We start from the raw sequence: 23545 nt of genomic DNA on the forward strand, positions 1-23545 counted from the left end.
TAAGGAGCAGCTGTGATGACGCTGATGCAGGGGAAATCCCTCTGTTTAAATCTGCTTCTTGTTTTCTTCACCAAGTGAAGTTGTCAACATACAAGAGGCAAGTTCTTCCCCAGGAGACTTTTTTCCTTTCCTAGTCCTGGTTCTTTTGGAGACCAATACAACATCTTATGTACATTTCCACCTCTGTGGCTACTCCCCCCCCTTTCCTTTTGACAATTGAGTTGGATTGTTTTACAGTTCTGACTTTGCTTGGGAATTGTTAATATTATTGGTCTCTTCTGTGTTGCTGATTTGAGAACTCTGATCCAATTACCATACCCTTGGCTTCAGCTTCCAGAATCTCAATGGACCAGGCTTTGACAAGTTCAGAGCTCCGAAATTCCTCTGATGAAGGTTCCTAGGTAACTCCTGGGCTTGGATGGCCTATCTCTACTACTTCACCTTCCAATTTGAGTTGCATGAAAGGCTCTCCTAAATGAGACAAGAAGTTTTACTGCATTAGAAACTTCTTGCTGTATTGTATTTTTTTTCTTCTCAGCACTGGTATGAATTTCAAACTATCTGCTCACTGCTAGTTGGGTATCACGCTGTTTACTAGTTGAAACCTCATTATATGTGAGGGCTATGGTTCACACCATATATGCTATGCAGATGTGTTATTTCTTTTTAAAAGTTGCTTAATTGTGGTCCTGAATTTTCTTGTGAAAAAATGAAAACAGAAAACACAAATATGGCCCAGGCCATTAAAAAGACAATCATTTCCCAGGAACATGAGTCAACTATGTCCTACCTGAAAAGTTCATGTGTGAGTGTATTAAAGCTTTGCATTTTGGCTTTCGAATATTTTGGGAAGGGGATATTTGTATAGATTTTACTGTTCATATATCCTTAATTTGAAAAATCTAAAAGCCCAGATGCTCTAAAATATGAAACATTTTGAGTGCTAGCCAACGTGGCCTTCATAAAAGCACTGACATTTCTGATTTTGGAGTCGGGATGCTCAAACTGAACCATTCTTTCTATGAATAGTCATTTCACATAAAGTGATACTTTTTCCATTTTTATTAAGTTATATGTCATGAAAGTTTACATAAAACTAGTCCACTGAAAGATTTATTTTTTAACATTTGTGGATTGGGCCGGTGGTTTTTCTAGCTGGAGTTGGTTAATGCCTTGATATGTTGATGTGAAGACATCAGAGCAGAACATTAGGACGTAGGGATAAAAAGGCCTGTAATCTCATCTCTTTTCTAAAAGTGAGTTAAGGCTGTGTCCCATTGGCATGCATATTCTCTAGTTTGGTGCTGTTCTACTTTGCAAAGCATTAATACCTCAGAAGGGATTTTCTTATCAAATTGTTTCTCAATTTAAGATCCGTCTGAAATGGAAGGGCGTACACCACTGGTAAAATCTGAATCAAGCAAGAGGGAAAAGGTTGACCAGCGCTTCCACTCTTGGTCTCTATTCTCCTGGTTTGTTGATGTAGTAAGAGTGTAGGTTTAAATATCTAGAATTTATTCAAAAGACTGAACATACTTTAGTGACAGCAGCCGGAAATCACTATATGTTTCTGGTCTTATGTAGAAAGATTCTGCAATTCTCAGTTTGGCGAGGGTCAATTTTATTTTTGGTAATTAGCAAGCTGTGCAATTGTTTATTCATGTATCTTTCTCTTTATAGAATGTGGACCTCTAGAAGGCCCTGGCGGATAGAAATCATGATGTCTCCAGTTAAGCATTTAGCTAGAGTTGCTGTCTAATCACCCTTTTTACCATATGAATTTATAAACGTCTTTGCTATCTTTTTAATTTTTTTTTGATTTTCAAGACAGGGTTTCTCCGTAGCTTTTGGTTTCTGTCCTGGAACTAGCTCTTGAAGACCAGGCTGGCCTCGATCTCACAGAGATCCGCCTGCCTCTGTCTCCCGAGTGCTGGGATTAAAGGTGTGCGCCACCACTGCCCGGCACGTCTTTGCTATCTTGAGTCAAAATAATCATGCTATTGAGTTTCTTTTCCATGGAAAAGGTCCTCAGATCCTCCACACAAATGAGTAATACACTGGTTTCTAAAACCTCCTCATTCAAAATGTCTTTCTAGAGAAAGTCATCCTCATCTCTCAGTTGGTTGCTTGGTCATTCTTCAAGCAAACAGCTTTATGATATCATATAAATATAGTCAGAGCTTGATTGTTCAGCCTTTCAAGCTGTGATGTATTGTCTCATTCCTTGAGAGGTGAATATATCACTGCCTCATAAATCTTAGTAATCAGTTTTCCTCTTTGGTTTAAGATTTCAATGAATAGCTCACAGGGAGGTGCATCTAGTCAGGGTGGCAGAAGAGAGAAGTGGAGAAAAATAAATAAATCACACTTCCTTTACATGAGTGTCTGTCAGCATTTGATGAGCTAAACCTGAGTTGGTCTGTGTTAAACTTCACACCATGTGTATGTATACTTGTTGTAAGAATTTTCTATAGAATTTTCATGCATTTTATGAATTGGAAATATTGGTATCTCAACCAAGGTTTTGCTGTTTCATAAAACTTTTGTGCAATAATTCATCAGAGCAATAGGCTAGCCTATGACAAAAATGAATTTTTTAAACCCTTCAGAAAGTTCCTTTTGATTTTGTTCCATATAACCAAGAAGTGATATGGAAAACCTCTGTTGACAAGGCATTTATGTAATAATTGCATAAACTGAGATATAACTAACATATCATTATTCTCCTTAACAGCTTTAGTAAGGTATAACTGACAAAACATTTATATTTAGGATCTATAGTGAAATCTTTTGATATGCAGAATATTGTGGAGTCATTAAATCAAACCAATTAATGTATCCAATGCCTAAGGTACTTATTTTTTTAACAACTAAGCAGACTATAAAATGCTTCTTGATATCAAAAAATGTCTCTTACTGTAAAGTGAAGATGTATCTTTAAAAGAACTACTATTCTAGTTTTCTGGGAATACTGACTCAGGAAATGTATCAATATGCTAGAGTAATCACACTGGCTATAACCTTTAAGCATTACTTTTAATGAAAGGTTGCTGTTTTTAATCAAGAAATAACTATTTCAGAGAAAGAGACCTCATTCATAATCTTAAAATCTTCCTTCAAGTGTAATTTACACATTTCAATTTATTACAACTCTACTTTCTAGGTTATAACTTAATATTGATATTTTAGAGGATATGAGTTATTTAATGGAAATTAGAGTTTCAAAACTAAATTCAACTTTGGCATTTTCACTCATTAGGCTGAAGGTTTTGAAAAAATGTAGGGGAACGAGTTTGGCTAGTTGTTTGGTTGGTTAGGTGTGTTGTTGGTTTGCTGTGTGGATGGTTAGTTGTTTGGTTGGTTAGTTGGTTGGTTACTCCGTCCATCTCTACCAACCCTACAGTCTCATTTCAGATCACTATGGGCACTGCCAGAAGCACCTTCATGTTAACAAGTTTATTGCCACATGTGACTGTGCCTGTCACATTGCCACACTGACAGTCACATTCAGTTCTTGATGTCAAGGGGGTGAACTTTCATCTATTTAAAGGTAAAGGCTGGTTTGAATGAAAGTTAGATCTCCCAGAGTGACAAGAGTACCACAATGGGCATGACATAATTAAATGCTTGTTGCTCATTGATTGCTGTGTTTTTCCTGAATTTCCCAGCCTCCTTTGGGGTGGTACAATGGGCTGTGAGAAACAAGGAAGTGACTCACTTCCTCCACATAGGATGAGAAAATAGGGCTCTTTCATGTCCCTATTCTACAGTTGAAGAAACTTTATAAGACAGGACTTAGACTCACCAAAATAAAACAAAGCAAAACAACAACAAAAAACCCCTATGTTACAAATGAAGAGCCTGCATAGATTTGACCTGATATTGGTGAGAAATATTTATATTGTTATTAAAAATTTGTGATTGTTGTGCCAAACGTTCCAATGACTCTAAACACTCAAATAGTAGTCACCTGAAAATGAAGTTTGTCCAGGCCCTGCAGTGTGTGTGTATGTGTACGTGTGTGTGTGTGTGGTATGTGTGCATGTGAATGCGTGTGTGTGTGGTGTGCGTGTGCATGCATGTGTGTGTGCATATGTGTGTGTGCAAGAGAGAGAGAGAGAGAGAGAGAGAGAGAGAGACTGATAAAAGACTGCACCTATTTCCTGCCATAGAATTGCATGTAAAAATAGTCCAATGGTTAAAATTCTTTCTAAAGGCATTTCTATCTTTTACATGGGTCTTAAAGAGAATTCCAGGAGAACATGAAGTGGGGGAGTATATATGGGAGGAGTTGGGGGGCAAGTAAGAAAGTGATAATAATAAACTGTATGAAATTCTCAAGGAATAAATTTTTTTTAAAAAAGATAATTCCAGGAAACTCAATTTGATCAAATTATATCAAACTGTTATCAAAATTCCTTTCCTTGCCTCCCAAATTCTTCTGTGTCTTATATCAGGGCCAAGGTGGCATCCCTGCAATGCTCTTTTAATATCACAGACGACAATTTAGAAGGGCAGTTTTCCCTTTTGTGACTTACTGTGACTTTGATCCTCACTGATTTGCATAATTTTCTAGAGCAGTGTTTCCCAACCTTCCTAATGCTGTGACCATTTAATATAGTTCCTCATGTTGTGGTGACTTCCAACCATACAATTATTCTCCTTGCTACTTCATAACTGTAATTTTGCTACCGTTGTAAAACATAATGTAAATGTCTATGTTTTCTGATGGTCTTAGGTGACCACTGTGAAAGGGTAATTCATCCCCAAAATGGTTGTGATCCACAGGCTGACAGCCATTGTCCTAGAAGCATATCTAAAACAATTACTTATATTGTTCTATTATTAAATAAAACTCGAGAATCAAATATCAGGGTAAAGATTGCCAACAATGTGAAGGGTTTCTTTTATGCCGAATACAAAGATAGTGAAGTTCAGACCCAACCAGATTTGAATGATTATGAGTACAGTACCTCAGGGCACTGCTGCCCTTCAGTCCTCAAATCTACTGACAGGATTGCAGGAAGGCGATACTCATGCCTGGTGAATGTGGGTGTCTGTTACAGACGTACCCTCACATCCTATTAGAGAGTGAGCACACCAAAAAGGCTTCCAACATAGATGGATCATTTTATTTTGTTTATTTCAATTCTAAATAATTTAGGAGACTAAATGAGATAGAATCATCTCATTGATAGAATATTAATCATTACATAATAGGCACCAGGAAAACATATCATCAAAATTCATTAATGTTTTATTAATACTATTTTTCATGATGACCTTTTTAATTAGAAGGATAATGGTGTTGGCTTTAGCATCCGGTCACTGCCTGCTGTACTGCATGCAACCATGACAACCCCGAGTACCTCAAGTATAGTTTCCTGCCTAGTGTTACAATCTTGATGTGACTGTCCTTATCTTGGAGTTGATGTATGTACGTTTATCTGTGGAACAATTTTTTTTTTTAAAGAGACTCAGTGGATCATAGATTGCAGTGTCAAAGAGTTACAAATCAGAAGTCAGGGCAGTAAAACTCAATGTTATCATCTCTTGAGAAATTTATTGGTTCTAGGAAGCAGAAACCTGTCAGAACAAAATGTGACCATAGCTAGTTTCTTTAGCTCATTGACCATCATCTCCTCCTTGGTCCTCTGACCCCTTACCTGAAATGTTTCCCATCTTCTGCTCACCTGTTAGAGTCTTCCGTCTTCAAGGCCTGTCACATTCCCAGGCATCCTCATCAGCTTTCTGAGGCACTCACTCATAATTGACGTTGGACAAGTATGTTTGCTTTCTGTAAGGGACAACTCCTGACTCCTGGCTGTCCCAAAGCTTTCACACGTTTTAAGTTGTTCCTTGCAGCTAGCAGAGTGTGACAAGGGCATGCTATTTCCCTTTTAATGTTTGCTTATAAAATATTTTCTTCTATTGTGTTCACCCTCTTTCTCCATCCTCTCTTTCCTTCCTCTCTCTTTTTCCTCTCTTCTTTTCTTCTCCCCTCTTCTCTCATTATTCTCCTTGGAAGAAGTAAATTGTCACCAGATGACTTAGCTTATCTATGGATAGAACTGAGTGGTAAGAGAGCTGTCCCCAAATAGCTGGGGAGTAATTGAGGCCTGGCAGTGACTGTGATTGAGATTGGAAGCAGCTTGTGCTGTCGTTGTGCCTTTAATGAGACCACAGCCTTCGTTAGCAGCATCACTGTAATTTTCTCAGCTGTCTTGAGTTAATTCCTAGCCAGTCTACTGGCTCTCAGATTCTTGGCCTGCAGGCTACTGAGAACAATAAAAAAATTTGTTATCTTCAACATCACAGTTTGCATAATTTGTTGTGTAACTTTAGACATCTAATATGGTATTTTATATCTCCAGCTAGACCATAATACTTGAAGAAGAAGCCTGTTCTTCCACTTGGGATCTAGTATCTCTGGTATCATGAGCCAATGGGGAGCATTCCTCACTCAGACTGCCAGAACAAATTTAAAAAGAAATCATTTAGGTCACCAGGACCTGAGGCCAAGCTCAACTTTTTAACTTTTTTTAAAAAGAGAAATTGAATTTTTTTTTTTTGCCAGTTTGAGTGAACTTGTGAGGCAAAGGTCTTGTACTACCGAGGATGAAGAAGACTGGAATAGAGGGAAGAAAGAGGAGGAGAGAGGGAGGGGGAGAGAGAGAGAGAGAGAGAGAGAGAGAGAGAGAGAGAGAGAGAGAGCGTGCCAGAGAGAATGTGGGTATCCCTGCAAGCACTACAGTGGGGCTTGACCACCCACTCCACGCCATCTCAGAAGTCAAGACTCTGGTTGAGATAAAATGACCGACCTTGGAAGAAGAGCATTTAAATGTCACAGGAGGTCATGGAGGGTTTATCCAGTTCCAGCTGGTACTTTATTTTTTCAGTTAAAAAGCTCTTAGATTTCACAGTTCCTTCCACTTTGAAATGATCAAAGACTATCAAAGGAATTGCTTCTGCGTTCATCTTTATGTTCTGATGTTTGTGAAGGAACTTAGCTGAAGTGATTACCAATGGAAATGAAGCTGTATTCTTCTAGAGTCCTGAGGCCTCTAGCATCAGAATCATCAATGGGGCAAAGAGATGACCCCAGGGATGAAGACAGAGAGTGGCATGCTAAGTACAGCCACATTTCCATGGGGAAAATATTCCAGGACCCTCCACAGATCCCTAATCTTTGGATGTTAAAGTATCTTGAACTACAGCTTGATATTTGGAGTATTCTGGGCACACCGTCATCTCTAGATTACTTCTAATACCCAACACAGTGTAAATAGCTGTGCTGCTTACCTAATAACGATAGGAGGGGGAGATACTTATGATCAAAAAAAGTCACAGAATCTAAGTGTGTAGAACCCATGGTCACAGATGACTACCTGTATGTTGCTGAAAAATAATTTTAGCTATCTTCTCAAAAACTTCCTCATGTATAAAATTTATTGCTGAAGAAATGGTTCTTAATATAGTCCATCTTAATACTTCTTTGCTTTTTCTGAAAAGAAAATAGCAGGAGCAGCTTGATAGATATGAAATTTATAAATGGCCAGAGTGAGGCTAGACAAGACAACACATGGGTATTTAAACTCTGGCTTCCAGTGGCCTTCTGTGAGCTGTAGTCTAGAACTCCCTTGAAATGATTTCTTGTGGATTGAAGTCATTGGCTTATTCATGCTTAGTGTTACAGACAGGAGAATGTTACATAGATTCAGATAGTCTCTCTATTCATAATCAAATTAACCTTGTCTACTTAGCTATATTGCATTGATGGAACTTTATAATTCTAAGATTCTATCATTCTAAAATGGGTTTCATTCTTCCGCATTTATTGTAAAGCCAGCCAATGGTTTCTCTGCTAAATGATCATCTAAGAACATGAGACTGTGCTGGTTAGATAATCCATTCATACAAACTGGAGTCACCTGGGAGGAAAGAACCTAAGGAACTGCCTCCATCCAATAAACCTGTGAGCATTTCTGTGTGGCATTTTCATGATTAATGATTGACATGGGAGGACTCAATGCACTATGGGTGCTGCCTTGGGACAAGCGATCCTGGGATGTATAACAAAGCAAGCTGAGCAAACCTCGGAGAGCAAGCCAGTAAGTGATGTCCTTTTATGGACTCGGTCTCTGCTTCAGTTCTTGCCTCTCAGTTTCTGCATTGCATTTCAAGGGCTCCTGGGAATATCTGGACAATTGTGTTGTAGGGAAGGAATCTGTGAAATTAACACATGGAGAGGTTACCCTTTCCATCCTCTGTGGTTAGTGCTCTCTAGACTCAAGAGTCTGTAAGAGGCATGTGCATAGGTGTCATCATTCTCAGAGCAAATGGACCACATGCTTACATACCAAACATTGTAAAACTTTGCTTTAAATTATGATTATTATTCTCAATATACAACACGAAGTTCTTTGGAACCTTAAGTAATTTTCAAAATTATATAAAGGCATCATCAGGTATTTGAGGGTCATTAATTCAGGAAGATGGACTCCATTACTTGAGGATTTACTAGCTTTTGTCTGGAGGTATTTGAAGCTAGAAACAGCCTAGAATACTGGTTTACTTACCCAAATATTTGCCATCTGTGACAGCTAGTTTTTATGTTGTTTTGACACAAGCTGGGGTCATTTGGGAAGTGGTAACCTCAATTGAGGAAATGTTCCTACCAGATTGGCCTGTGGGGTATTTTCTTGATGATGATAAACATGGGAGGTCCCAGACCCCTTTTGGTGGTGCCACCTCTGACCAAGTGGTCCTGAATGTTATAAGAAAATAGGCTGAGCAAAGGATGAAGGACCATGCCAGTAAGCAGTGCTCCCCCATGACCTCTGCTTCAGTTCCCACCTCCTGGTTCTTGCCCCGATTTCCTGCCCTGACTTATCTCAATGATGGACTACATGCTTTAAGGTGAGATAAACCCTTAACCTTCCAAGTTGTTTTTGGTCATGATATTTTATCACAACCATAGTAACCCCAACAAAGACACCATCCCTTTTCCCAAACTCCTATGCAGCCCACTCTGATTTAACGGACACATTTCTTCCTGAGGAATATTGGAAAATTAGGACACTGTGATTTCCTTTGATCCAGATAACTTTTCTGCCTTTCTGAGACTCCACCTTAGTCAGGGCAGTTCACTGCCAGTGCCTTCTGACACTCCTAGTATGCTCTTAACAAATCTTGCGTCTCTGATCCCCATCTCCAGCTCATCTCTCACGGGGGACCACGTGGTGTGTATTTCCCACATTTAGTGCAGAATGCATTCTTCTCAGCTCCATATTTCTAGCCCACTTTCATAGAGGACCACCACTATGCCAACTGTGCCAAATTCATAAGTAGTAAAGGATTGGGAAGATAAGCAAAGCCGACTTCATTAAAATTGTTCCAAATAAAATGTGCTGTTTGTTCTTCCCTTTCCCAGATTGTCATGGTTATAAAACTCTGGGAGAATTATTCCCACACATGAACTGACATCTGGGCAACAAAGCCCTGTTACTATTCATCTGAACTGCTTATGAAAATTTGTTAAAATGAATGTGATGAGCTTGAACACACACGCACACACATTCTTCATGAGTCTATCATGTAGAGCAGAAGGAGCCAAGAGGTCCTGGGTCAAACTTAAGAAGGCATAACAGACATTTGAGTTTGAATAAGTGTGAATTTCAATAAATGTTAAAAGCAATATCTGTACTTATTGACCTAAGAAGCTTGCTCTTGTTAGATACCTCGTTTCACTTAGTTACTAAATTAGAGAGAATCGGAAAAAATAAGGAAGGAAGTAGATAACTCTCCTTAGCTGAGCCATCTGTGGTCCGTTTTTCTGCTTTCCATATACACCCAGGAAACAGTGCTACGAAGTTTCTTGACACATGATAGCGAGATTCCTTTGCTTCTATCTCTCCATATCTCCCATAGGCCCCCATTCAGACCCTCTATGGTGGGGCCTTGGGTTCTCTGGAAAGTGTGCTCACATATTTCAGGTCTCACCTATACTACTCCTCCCTGATCTTCCCAACTTCTGCCCACTGCCTTTTCCAACATCACGTAGCATATTTAGTTATTTACCATGCTAGCCACCCATTTCCAACTACCAAAGCACCGAAATATATATGCAGAACTATGTAAAAATGACTCCAGTACTCAGCAGCTGAAATTAGGAAGCACTTAATTTTTTTTATCATTTTCTTTTTGTGGGTCACAAATGAGATCAGCCAGACTGAATAGTTCTGGGTTGAAATCACATAGGCTAAATCAGAGACTTGGGGTGAAGTCAACTGATGGCTTGACTAGTGGCTTCCAAGATGGCTCACTTACAAGGTTGTTGGCAGGAAGCCTCAATTTGTCACTGGCTTATGGCAGGAGCTCTCAGTTCCTCACTGTGAATCTTATCCATGTTGCTGTCTGAGGCTCGTGGCAGCTGACTTCTCACCAAGCAAATGATCCGAAACAGAAGGAGAAAGCTGTAGCTGCAGAGTATTTTACGACCTAGTCTGGGAAGTCTGACATTGACCTTTGCACAGTATCTTACGGGACCACTTTAGTCAGAACAGTAGGAACTGTACCAGAGCATGGAGCTGAAGAGGTGGAAGTAGGGGGCTGTCTTGGAGGCTTACTACTGCCAAACTCATATTCCTTGCAGGTGTTCTGCTACAGGACTTTCCTGATTGACCAGAATTGTCAGTATGTCCTTGGCGCCCAGTGATGAGGCTGAGAATTCTTAATGTTGACATCACTGTTGCTGTATCTCAGATACATAAAACCCAGCACATTGTCTGGAGCTGCAAAAGCATAAAGCATCACAAAAATAGTATTCTTTGTCATTCTTATTTTATAGAAGACTTTTCTGGAACAAAAATAGGAAATACAACTTGCCCTCACAATGCCGACTCTCATGATAGCTAAAAGCAACCCAAACTCTTGGTTGTAAGTCTTTGGCTAAGTCCGTGGAAGGTTGAGCCTATAGACTACAGGCATGATAGACAAGGTGCCTTCTCAATTAAATGACCATTTTCTTAGCCTTGCATCAACTTTCTGCCTTTCCTACTTCTTCTTTGTTATCCCATATATTATTATCTTGATTGGTGCTGCCTCAAATCTTAAGGCAATAAATGTTAGGGGCCCTGTATTAACTCCAGTGTTATTAACACAAGCCAGAATCATTTTTGTACTTAATCTGGGACATTTCTCTTATCTCAAAGTTAGATATTACTATATAAGTAGGGCCTTAGCTCAACATTAAACTTAGGATAAAAGACTCTCATATTACTGAACATGTCATGCATGTTCTCAACCAAGAAGGTTATCATATTTTTCTCATCTATAACTCTTCTCTAGAGGACCACATCAACCCTAAAATGCCTATAAGACCACTGCTGAATGCCTTTTTAAATGTTTCTTTGAAACAAAAGATGCTGCCTTGATAGTATCAACATTCATTGTCTGTTATTTTCTTCTTCACCTCATGGATGTTAAACGCAGCACAGTAGACTCTAGTGTTTGATGCGTGAATGAGAGTTGGGATGGGCTTCAGAAATGTTTGGAACTGTTGCATCATTTGATGGCTGGCATTTAAAACATGATTACTCAATGAAGGTGAAGATGTTGCTTGCATTATGTTACAAAGCAGGTAAGGTGAATTGTTTTCAATTGTCTGGTCGCATCCCCTCTGTCCCCTTGTCCACTGTGATTCTAGCTTGTGAATGGGTGCAGATTGCTACATGCAGGTACCATAGAGTTCCTAAAGTCACACCACAGAAAATACGCACCCAATGACAGCTTTAAACTAGTTATAACAACCAAATAGACCACAGGTTTTGAATACAAGTCCTACCATTATTTTTTTTTCAATGCTCAAATATTAAATTACATCTCAGACACAATCTATGTAGTTTAGCATGAGGTAACGTGAGAGCCATGTGTAATCATCAGGAATAAAATTGGCACTGAGGGAGACTGTGACTTAACATTTGGCCTCCTTATTTGGGGTAGTGTTTAAACAGTTAAGCCAGAGGATTATCATCCGGTTTTCAGTTTTCCTGAGAGGTATCACGCAGGTGACCTGCGGTAGAATCATGAAAGAAACCACAGATCTTGGGGAAGCATGTGGGTTGTAGATGTTTGGGAAAGAGTGAGGCGATCCAGAGAGGAAACACTGGCCTCAGAGGGAGGCAGCCTTAGACCTGTCATGAGGCTGGAAGAAACAGGAAAGAAAATCTGGAGAAATGCTAACGTATGGGTGACACCTAAGACAGGCAGAAATAGTGACAGGTGGTTGCTCTCCTCAGCTTGTTGTCATCTGCTGATATCCCCTCCCCACAGCTTTAGTAAATGCATTTTTAGGGACAGTTACTCCATGCCAGAGCTTATATTCATTTTACAGAGCTCAACTGGTTGTTTTAGGCTTCAGATTTTAGCTCTGCTCTAACTTCTATCAAGTCTCTTTCAAGGCATTTCCCATTCATAGAATCAATACTCTAAATTCTAGATACAATACCCCATAGCAATCCCCGGACAGGCAAATGTGTATGTATATTTTGAACCTGCATGCCACAGCAGAGAGAGCTTCAGAGCTGCTCCTTTAAAGCCAGGCCTTAGGTAAGGCAGCGTGTTTTATATCTCAATATCACAATGATGTATAAAGCCAAATAAACAGAGAGTAGGTGTCCAAGAACATTGCTACAGGGGGCTACACTAAACGAGTTATGTCAGGGGAAGCAAGGCTGATCTTTGCTCATGATGGGTCAGAGCTGATTCTTCAGCCAGTGCCTCTGAAATAGTTTTCTCTGTGGATGCAGCTTCAGGTTCTGCCAAAAGGAAGATGGATCCCCGTGCTTGTTTTCATTTTCTTTTCCCCTGACTCGCTAGCATTAACGGTCCACCTGCATATGCTTTTCTGCCTTGGTGATATGTTTCTTCTGTGGGTCAGTCTTTGCAGGAGACAGCTTTATTAGAGGTCATAGAAGAAGGCAATAGGGAGGCAGAGCCATTCTCATCATTTTTCATAGCCCTTGGTCAAAGATGTCACTAATCCTGCTTAGATGCTTCTTGAAAGTGAAAGGGACCTGAGAACAACCCAAGCCACCCAGGCCTTGTTTGTAGGATTCTGTGGTGCAGCCCCATCAGGATGCCTTGCAGGTGGCAGCAACAGGCCTAGGGTCTCACATCTCCAACAGGGTAGGATTATGAACCTGGTTATTGCACAGTTGCCATAAAAAGACATTGTGGAAACGGACAGAAGCAATTCCAAAGTGTCTGCAACCTTATTTTTTGGGTTGTGCTACAATGTTGAAGTGTACAGAAAAAGCTTCCTGCCTGGAGTCTTAAGTTTTGTTTGAAAAAATTTCCATTAATTGACATGTTAATCATTCCCAAGCCTTAAAGGGCTGTCTGGGATGGGAAAAGCACAGCTTGTAACTCTTCTGCAATTCTGATTGTCTAACCACCCACGCCTGCTAACCATATTCTCATTTGATCAGACTCTGAATTTTCAGAAAGATGCTTGATTTGAACCCAAACAGCCAGAACCAGTTTCTTTCTTCTTTAGAGAAAGGTGCCCCCTCGTTCTTTCTGTTTCTAATTACCCTGCCGAACATGACGCAGGTCAGTGCATCAAAACCCAAATATCAGACTGTCTTTGTACAAGAAATGTACTCATCCAAACCTGCGAGGATTCAGCGGTGGAGGGACAGTGCCACGCATTTAATTATATTTTATGTTAACAAGTTAAATAAACTATGACAGTTTCTATGAAATTTTCACATTAATTATTTGCTAGAGCCAGAGTGAGACTTGACCCACCTGGGTATTTGAGTCAAATGTCTGTTTAGCATGATTATATTTAAAAGGAGTTTTGGGGGGGGGGTGAGGGAAGAGGCTTACCATTTTTGTGTACAAAGCATGAAGAATTTGGCAATTACTTCGTTTTGTTCTTTTTCCCAGATAGAAATGTATCTTGGGCAAAGATAATTTGTTTTTGAAATTTTTTTTTGCCTTGGTTTTCTATGATTAAGTGTTATTCTCCAGATATTTCAGCTAATTATCATTGTCTCCCCAAGGGCTGATGGAACAAGGAAGCTGAGTGGAATCAGGCTAATTTCACTGAACGGCTTATTAGGCATTCACACGCATGTGTTCCCATGTAAGTACTGTAGCAGGCAAGTTAAACAGCTAGAGCCCTGCCTTTTCCGCAATCACTCCCCAATATTTGCAACTGCTCCTGGGAGCACAAGCAGGAAATTGCTGTCTAGCATCCCCCCACCGTTCCCCTGATCCCCATGTAGTCAGGGAGGAGAAAAGAAGAGAATGCTGGAGATGTAAATTAGCCCCTTTGAGTGAACTCCACTCTGCGTGCAAATAAAAGCCAAATACCGGAGTTCTGGAAAGCTGGGGAACCTGGTTAGGAGAATTGGCATTTTTCCATCTCCATTGCAGTCAAGACCCTACTCACTGTAAGTGTATGGTTTTCCAGTCACTTTCTGAGATCTTATATAAAAATGACCTCTGTTCTCTTTATGTGTGGTCTTTTCTGTGAAATGAAGAAAGATGAAAAAATGGCTGGGAAACACAGCCAACTTTACCTTCTTAATTGTGCCTGACTTGTGGTAAGTCATCTAGAATATAAAAATGTGTCCTGGAGCATGCAAGCGCAGAACATGAAAGGATGAATGGGAGCTGTGTATATTGCGTTAACCATTCACTGGGGAATCTAAGGGAATAATTTTGTTTATCTTCTTAACCCTCACAACTCAAAAAAAAAAAAAACTAACTAACAAAAAGATTTTATGGACATGAAACTTCCTGAATGAAAGAGTTCAACAAATACCTAAATAAAAATAGAATAAGGGACCTTTAAATATAAAAATAATAAAAATGAAATAAGCAAAATAAAAACAATAACTAATAATAAAAAAAGTCAGCTTCTGGATCAGTGTAACTTTCTCAAAGAGACTCAGATTTTAAAAAGGACTTAGTTATTTTCATTTTATGTGTATGTATTCATTTTACATCTGTCTATATGTACACCATATGTATGTAGTACCCATAGGAGCCAGAAGGGGGCATTGGGTCCCTCTGAAAATGGCAGATGGTTGCGTTGCCCTGTAGAAACCAAACTCAAGTCCATTGCAAGAGTGGTCTATATGTTTAACCTCTGTGCCATTGCTCCAGAGTTGATTGAGATGTACCTGATTTGGTATGGGGTCTAGGCATGATTAGATTTTTAAAGTTCTATTCTGATAAAGTACAACACTGTAAAAGAACTTTCAGCATAAATTTTCAGGGTAGAGAATTGGGACTGATAACTCAATGTAACCTTTAGTTACATTGATTAGAAGAGAAAGAAAAAAACTTGTCTAATTGGATTTTTAAAAATCTTAAAAATACTATATAACAAACTTTTGTTTGGTACTTTATTGATCCACAGAGCTATCAGTGATTTTATTTTATGATACTAAAATATTACAGCAAAATTAATAAAATTCAAAATAAAACAAATAGTTCAATGTCTGAGGAGGTAGATATGTTTAATCTGATTTGAGCATTTCAGGATACATAAAAGTATCAATTACCACAATGTTATACTAATATGTGTATTATTTAAGTGTTATAAAACTGCATGGATTTTTTCTCTTTTTATTTTATAATTTTATGTATTTGTTCTTTAAATCTATGGACTAGTTAGAAATGTTTTGTGTTATGGCATGCATTTAGGTGGAAGCTTCACTTCAGCCCTGTCTCTCTCTCTCTCTCTCTCCAGCTGCACCCCTGAGAAAGTCTGCCAAGTAGCAGCTCCTCCCCTGAGATGCTCAAGACCAGGCCTGCAGGGTGGTTAAGACCTGGTCCATAGACCTGCCACATGATTTACCCTCTGCTTTCTTCCCCTGAGAAGCACTCAGAAGTTGCTTTGCTCAGATTAAACCTGGTTTTGATACCAAATTTAAACCTGGCCTGGATTTGATTTACTGCATCTGCAGAGAAATCCACAACTGGGATTTCAAAATGCTTATCATCATGAGTAGGAGTGTGCTTCAGTTTTCAAATATTGATTTTTCAAAGTTGCAGCTGTAACCTGTTGAAAAGATGGGTCATCCTGATGGACATCTTTCTTGAAAATCAAATAATTTATGGAAAGATAAGCCATGTACATACCTGCATGTCCAACATATTGGAATAACCAGAGAGCCCAGAGCTCAGTTAGAATTGGTTTTTTATAGTAGTAAAGGTAGGGGTGAGGGGTTTCTGAGATTCAGGACCCTTGATTGGCTGACAGTTGCCTAGAGGTGTCCTGTTGAGTGTGTTCTGGCAGGTGTTCCTATCTACAGTGGTTGGAATGCCAGGCATTTCCTTTGAATGGTCTGTTCTTGGGTGGAGACTGGGTAATCTCAGTTTGTGGTTCTTCATGCCACCAGGCATTGCCTCAGGTCTCCATATAAATTTATCAGTGGTCAAGTTCTACTCTGGCAGGTGATAATGGTTGAAAGTAAAGAACTTGCTTTGGGTGACCAGTACTTAGCTTATCATGGCTGGCCCCCACATTAGGAACCAACAGTATCTTTGACAGGAATGTTTCTGAGGTTATGGTCTACAATAATAGTCTTTGGAATTTCTGAATAATCTCTCTGATGTACCATTTGTTGTTCTAAAGACTTATTTTTCCAGCTTATTTCTTTAGCTCCCTACTTTTGATACCATGGGCAAATCTTTCCTGTGATTATTGTCAAAACTGAAACTTTTCGTCATTTAATAGGTTAATGTTTTTCTTTCTATTTAAAAATTTAGTTTATTATGATATATGTCTAGGGTTTTGGGTGCCTGTATTTCTACGCACCACATCATGAATACCTGTGGAGGCCAGAAGGGGGTGGTGGATCCTCTGGAACAGATGGTTGTGAGCCACCATGCGGGTGCTGGGAGGCAAATCTGGGTCCTCTGCAAGAGCACCCAATGCTGTTAACCAATCCTAGTGTTTGCCTTATTAATGTGATCCACGGGCGAAACTTGGTGTGCTCAGTGTTATATGCTGCTGATGGAATCTTATCCATGAGTTGAGAATCCAGTGATTCTAAAACCATAATGCTCTCAATAGCTCTTCAGAAACCAAAACCTAAATGAGGAGCTTTCAGATTTTCAGGGTCTTGTTGTACTTGAGGCCGTGCTAGATATTTTTGGAGTCATTAGCTTCCTACTTGCTGTGAAACTTGACCTCACGGTTTTCATCATGAACTCAACTTTAAAGTGGACAACAGGAAGCACTTCTGATTGCTCACATCTCACTGAATCTCTGTGCTCCTTTTGAATGGAACCAAAAATAGAATTCTGTGTTGCCTTGAATAAATAAGGCAACTGTAATGCTCCAGTGTTCTGTGGCAGCGTTTTCCTGCTATGGAGGCTGCCATGTGGATGGGCCACCATTCCGCAAGTGGCTCCTTTCTTTATTTTTATTTTTATTTATTTATTTTTATTGAAAAAATTTTTGCCTCCCTGCCTCCCATTTCCCTCCCCCTTCCCCCACTCCTCTCCCCCTCCCCCCACTCCTTTCCTCCTCCCTCTCCAGGCTGAAGACCAGTCAGGGTTCCCTGCCCTGTGGGAAGTCCAAGGTCCACCCCCCTCCATCCAGGTCTAGGAAGGTGAGCATCCAAACAGGCTAGGCTCCCACAAAGCCAGTTCATGCAGTAGGATCAAAACCCAGTGCTTTGGCTTCTCATCAGCCAAGTGGCTCCTTTCTTAACCTATTATCTTTTAAGCCTAATTCAGTTTTCTGTAGTGCCTATAACTAAAGACATCTCCTTATAAATTTACTTCATTATTTTAAACATCTGAAGCTATCCTTAAATTTGCTGCTATTGTAAAGCGTGTGAAATGGCTTTGTGAACAGCAAATATTAATTGCTATTAATACCACTCCATAAAATGAATTAACAGACATTAATGATGGTTGAAAAGAAATCACATCAGTTTTATTTTATAAATGAACAATTTATGTTATTAGAAATAAGGCATTTGGTCAAAAAGAATTCAGGGTAATTTTGAATTTTTTGCCAAAATAGATTTTTTGAGAGTCATCTATTTTTTATGCTAGTAAATATAACTCCAAAGAGGAACTTGTGAACAGTCCCAAGCACAATGCAGAGTACTAAACAGTATACCACACGTACAGTGATGAATAGCCCTGACCAATGTTTGGTCACCCGAGAGCAGGTGGTATGTGTGGGAATCTCCTTTCTGTGCTGTAATTACCATTAATGAATAAACATACTGCAGTGGCCTGTTGATAAGGCAGAACTTAGGTAGGTGGGGAAAACTAAATGGAATGCTGGGAGGAAGAAGGCAGAGTGAAGGAGACACCATGGAGCTGCCAGAGTCAGACATGCTGAATCTTTGGTGTTAAGCCACTGTCATGTGACAATATACAGATTAATGGAGATGGGTTAAATTAAGATGTTAATTTAATTTTAATTTTAATTCTTATTGTTAAGTTAGCCAATAAGAATCTAGAGCTAATGGGCCAAGCAGTGATTTAAATAATACAGTTTCCATGTGATTATTTTGGGTCTAAACTAGCTGGTGACTGAAAAGAACAAGGGCCCTCTGCCTGTTAGAAGCAGGCACGAAAAGTTGCTCAGTAATGAAGGCTACCAAACTTTGATATACCTCAGTAAGACAATGATGAAATAATATGGAAGCTGGTTTAGAATAATAAGCTCTGTGTATATATAGTTTGCAAAGTTCACAGGGGTTTGGTATTTCTAGGTTGTTATACACTTAACACTGATACTTAACACTTGCCTGATTACTGGTTAAGGAGGAGAAGGTCGAGGCTGTTGTTACTGGCAGTCAGATTCTGAAGCAGGTGTTATCAGATTTTTATGTAAAGAATTGAATTCAGGGCTAGAGAGATGGCTCAGAGGTTAAGAGCACTGGCTGCTCTTCCAGAGGTCCTGAGTTCAATTCCCAGCAACCACATGGTGGCTCATAATCATAAGAGGTGGACCATAATGAGATATGGTCCCCTCTTCTGGCCTGCATGGATAATGCAGGCAGAATACTGTATACATAATAAATAAATAAAGAAAGAATTGAATTCAAAGGCTCCGGCAGATTTGCGAAAGAAGCAAGATAATTTGAAGCAAAGGCATAATATAGATTAGAGACAGACTGTGAAAATTGACAGCAGACCTCATGAGTAAAGATACTCAAAGTTCCTGATTATTCTCAGGTTTCTTTGCGGGGGATCATAGAAATGAGAAGCTGATTACTTGGGGTGTAGTCTGAGTTTTTCTCTATTTTGATATTAGCAGATTAAGTTATATATTCATTTTTCTATTGCTTGTCCCTTCCCATAATATATTTGATTTTAACTATATGCACATGAAACTATGCATAGGCATAGATGACCAATAGGGGCTCTTCCCTAAAAGGTTCCTAAAGATGTGGCCTTGTCTTACTGTGCATGTACCCGAAACAAATTCAGTCTGGATGAAACGTTCTTCCTTCTAGTCCCCCACTTTTTGGGAATATGTTTGAATAGACACTGCTTACGTTCGATCATTATGAGGCGGGGAAACTAGTATCCTTGTTCAGAAGTGGGAGTGTATAGCTCAGTTCAGGTGAAGAGAGGTGTGCTGTAGACATGCTGAATATGAGTTTAGGGCCAGGTTCTAGGTTAACTATAATGTGCACAGCTGGAGAAACGAACTCAGGACCAGATGCTTCTCCAAAGGAGCAGAATAGTAGAAATCCACTGTCACAAAGGATTCTGAGTTCTTTGAATTTAAGTCCTGGACATGATTAGATTTACATACAAAATGGCCTTCTGGGGACACTTGCAGTCCATAGCACACAAGGCAAAACACCCACTGTAACAATCCTGTTCCTTCTCATAAAGTAAGAGGAAGATAACTGAGAAATGAATACAGAAATGTGGTTACACAGTAGTTACACAATGGAGTACTACTCAGCTATTACAAACAAGGACATCATGAACTTTGTAGGCAAATGGATGGAACTAGAAAAAAATCATCCTGAGTGAGGTAGCCCAGACCCAGAAAGACAAGCATGGTCACTCATAAGTGGATATTAGCTGTAGAGTAAAGAATAACCATGCTACAACCCACAAACTCAGGGAGGTCAGATAACAAGGAGGGCCCGAGAAGGGATACACAGATCTCCTTGGGAATGGGAAATTAAAGATATTTCATGGGTGGTCTGGAGGTGGGTGTGTGTGAAAACGTGAGGGATCAGGTTGAGGTGGGGATAGGGGGGAGAGTACTGAAACAGATGATGGAAAGGTGGGACATTTGGGGATGAGGTAGAAACCTGGTGCAAGGGAAACTCCAAGGAACCTACAAGGATGATTCCAGCCAAGACTCCTTGCAAAAGTGACTACATAGTCTGAACTGGTCATCTCCTGTGGCCAGGCAAGACTTTCAGTGGAGGGACTGAGATACCAACCCAACCATCTAACCCTTGATCTATAGCCAATAATGACTGTCTAGCCTGAGACCCATGCCAGGAGAGTGAGCTTACCCCTGATGCTGGCTGGAGAGCCAGGACCCAGAGGTGGGATACCCCAGAGATCTAGGATAGAACCAAACACACTAGAGAAAAAAAAATCAATGTAAGGATGTTTAAGGATATTCTGCTATACTCATAGATTGGTGCCTAGCCCATTTGCCATTAGAGAGGCTTCACCCAGCAAGTAAAGGAAACAGATGCAGAGACCCACAGCCAAACAGTAGGCTGAGTTCAGGGAACCCTGCTGAAGGAAGGAAGGAAAAATTGCAGGAGCCAGAGGGGTCATGAACATCACAAGAAAACCCACAGCATCAACAAACCTGAGCTCATAGGAGCTCAAAGAGCCTAAACCTACAACTAGGGAGCCTGCATGGGGCTGACCTAGGGTGCTTCCAATTCTGGCTATTCTGAATAGAGCAGCAGTGAACAAGTGTCTCTGTGATAGGATGAAGTACCTTTTGGGTACATGCTAAAAGGTGTAGCTAGATCTTAAGGTAGATTGATTCCTATCTTTTTGACGAACTGCCACGCTGATTTCTATAGCGACTGTACAGGTTTGCACTCCCATCAGCAGCGGGTGAGTGCTTCCTTCTCTACATCTATGTTAGCAGGAGCTGTAACTTTTTTCTTGATCTTGGCCATTCTGACAGGTGAAAGATGAAATCTCAAAGTAATTTAGGTATGCATTATGAATGGATAATACTGTGTTGAACATTCCTTTAAATGTTCTCTTTTGAGAGTTCTCTGTTTAGATCTGTATCCCATGTTTAAAATTAGGTTATTTGTTTTCTTGATATCCAGTTTTTTTTAGTTCTTTATATATTTTGGATATTACCAATCAGTAAGATGTGTAGTTGATTAAAATCTGTCTCCATTCTGTAGCCTGTCTTATTTAGAGCAGTGCATGACCTTAATCCTGTGTTCTGGAGGTCCAGGCAAGAGGATTTCTATCAGTTCAAAGCCAGCCTGGTCTACATATAGAGTTCCAGGAGAGTCAGAGTGACATAGAGAGACTCTGTCTAAACAAACAAACAAACAAGATGCAAACCCCGAACCAAACCAACAAAAACTTAGAAGACAATGAAACATAATCTTAATGTTCATTTAGAAATTGAAATAAGCACACATCAGTGTATGACATTCTTTGTGAAGTTCTATTTTATCTGGTTTAAATTAGGAGATTTTTGTTTGTTATTGTAAAGAATCTTATCGACAATAAGGGTGGGCTTCTTTACCTTGCCTTATGTTGTTTCTTAAATAGAGCTTTGATATAATTAAGACCATGAGGAAACACAAAGGCTGACTTTTAGCTGAGATTTTTCAATTTTTTCATGTTGAAATTTTTCTGTTTTATTTTTAAGCCCTGATTTGCAGAGCATTGGTACTTCCAACTAATTTTATGGTTCATGCTCAAACATAAGGCTTTAATTCAATTGTGGACATTTAAGAGATATTTTAAGCAGAAAGCACTATGAGAATTCTTAATATTCAACCACAAATGAGGCACTGTTATTTATGATGTGCCAATGGATTCACAGTCGCCCAGTTATTAGTTTTTTTTTTTTTAATCTGCTACACAGAGGAGGAGACATAATACCGTACAGTACGGGATGAAAGAGATTAGCATGAATCAAATCCTAGAGGGCGGAGCCTATGCAGAGCAAACCTTCCCCCTTGCTGTGAGATAATCCTCTTAGGAGCAGGAGAGTCAGACACAGTCTCCAAGTGCGAATGGACGGATAACTTCTTAAGTCTTCAGAATTGTGACTTATAATCTTTTAAGTTTTTCATCTCATTACTAATTTATAATTGCATTTTATTCCTGGAAGTAAAAAAAAATTAAAACAAAAATTTTCTTCGGAAATATGGCAAGGGACCAAATTTCTAAACATTCTCAGTGATAGAAAAATACTAACATGAGCCCTCCGAGCTTTGGGGTTCCCACTGTCTAAAAGAGCACACACACGTGCACATGCACGCACACGCACACACACACACTCACACACACACACGCGCGCGTTTCTCAGTGGAGACTTCCCTACATACTATTTCATGTAGGCCACTTGGACGGGAGCAGAACTCTCCAGGGCTGAAGCTCCTTGGAAGAACTTAGAAGGCCAAAGAATTTTCAGTTCTCTTTTTGCGGTCGTGGTGCCCACTTCACTTGCTATTCAAGGCCTTAGAACACTCCAGCTTTAAATAAAGAAGCATGACTTATGCTTTGGCCTTAAGAGGATGTCCACTATATAAAAAATATTACTTTTCTTTCATAATTAAAAAAGGGCTAAGGAAAACAGGTTTAATTCTTCTGTTATTCAGGTTTATAGATTATAGAGATTCCAGTTTTGATTTCTTTATGTAGTTTTTTTTTTTTTAATTCTATTGCACAACAACTAGGAGTTCCCAGCCCCTCTGCTGAAATGTCCCTCACAAACTTATGTTTTGATCTCTTGGTCACTATTTAAAATGCTCTGGATCATTCGCGAGGCAGAACCTGCCTGGTGGCAGCAGGCCACTGTGGTAGGTGTGTGATGAATGTCCTGCCCCTGTTTCTGGTCCCACTGTTGTCTGGCCTTTCCTGTGAACAGCATCCAGCTCACACTTCAACTGCCATTGTCTGAAGCGCATCACTGATGGAGACTCTCTGAAACTGTTTTGAAAAGCCAATGTAAAGATCTCCCTGCTTAAATTGTGTTGCTTGGGTATTTTGGTCACAATGACACAGAAGAAATGCATCTCGCTGTATATGTGACCCTTGGGAGGTTGCTGTAAGGGCACAGATGACGGGTTTCCTCTATGCAGAATAAGAGCATTGCTGCTAGGATTCCACCATTGAATTCTTGGGTGTGAATATGTAGGGGTTTCATCTTCTTGATCCTCGTAACCACTCTAGATGGCATCAGCAATTAACATCACCGTTAGATAGATAACAAGACAGAGGCATATGGGATTTAGATGCCTAGATCCAAATCAAGTGATAAGAGATAAGTAGCAAAAGGTGAAGCCAGAATGATACAGCC

The 23545-nt window shown here is 39.7% G+C and overlaps 1 pseudogene; it reads left to right on the forward strand.

Annotated features, from left to right (window-relative positions):
• LOC101987920 overlaps positions 1 to 23545 on the forward strand; it is a 105333-nt pseudogene that overhangs the window by 25496 nt on the left and 56292 nt on the right.

This window comes from Microtus ochrogaster, chromosome 1, assembly GCF_000317375.1.
Source record: "Microtus ochrogaster isolate Prairie Vole_2 chromosome 1, MicOch1.0, whole genome shotgun sequence".
NCBI lineage: Eukaryota > Metazoa > Chordata > Mammalia > Rodentia > Cricetidae > Microtus > Microtus ochrogaster.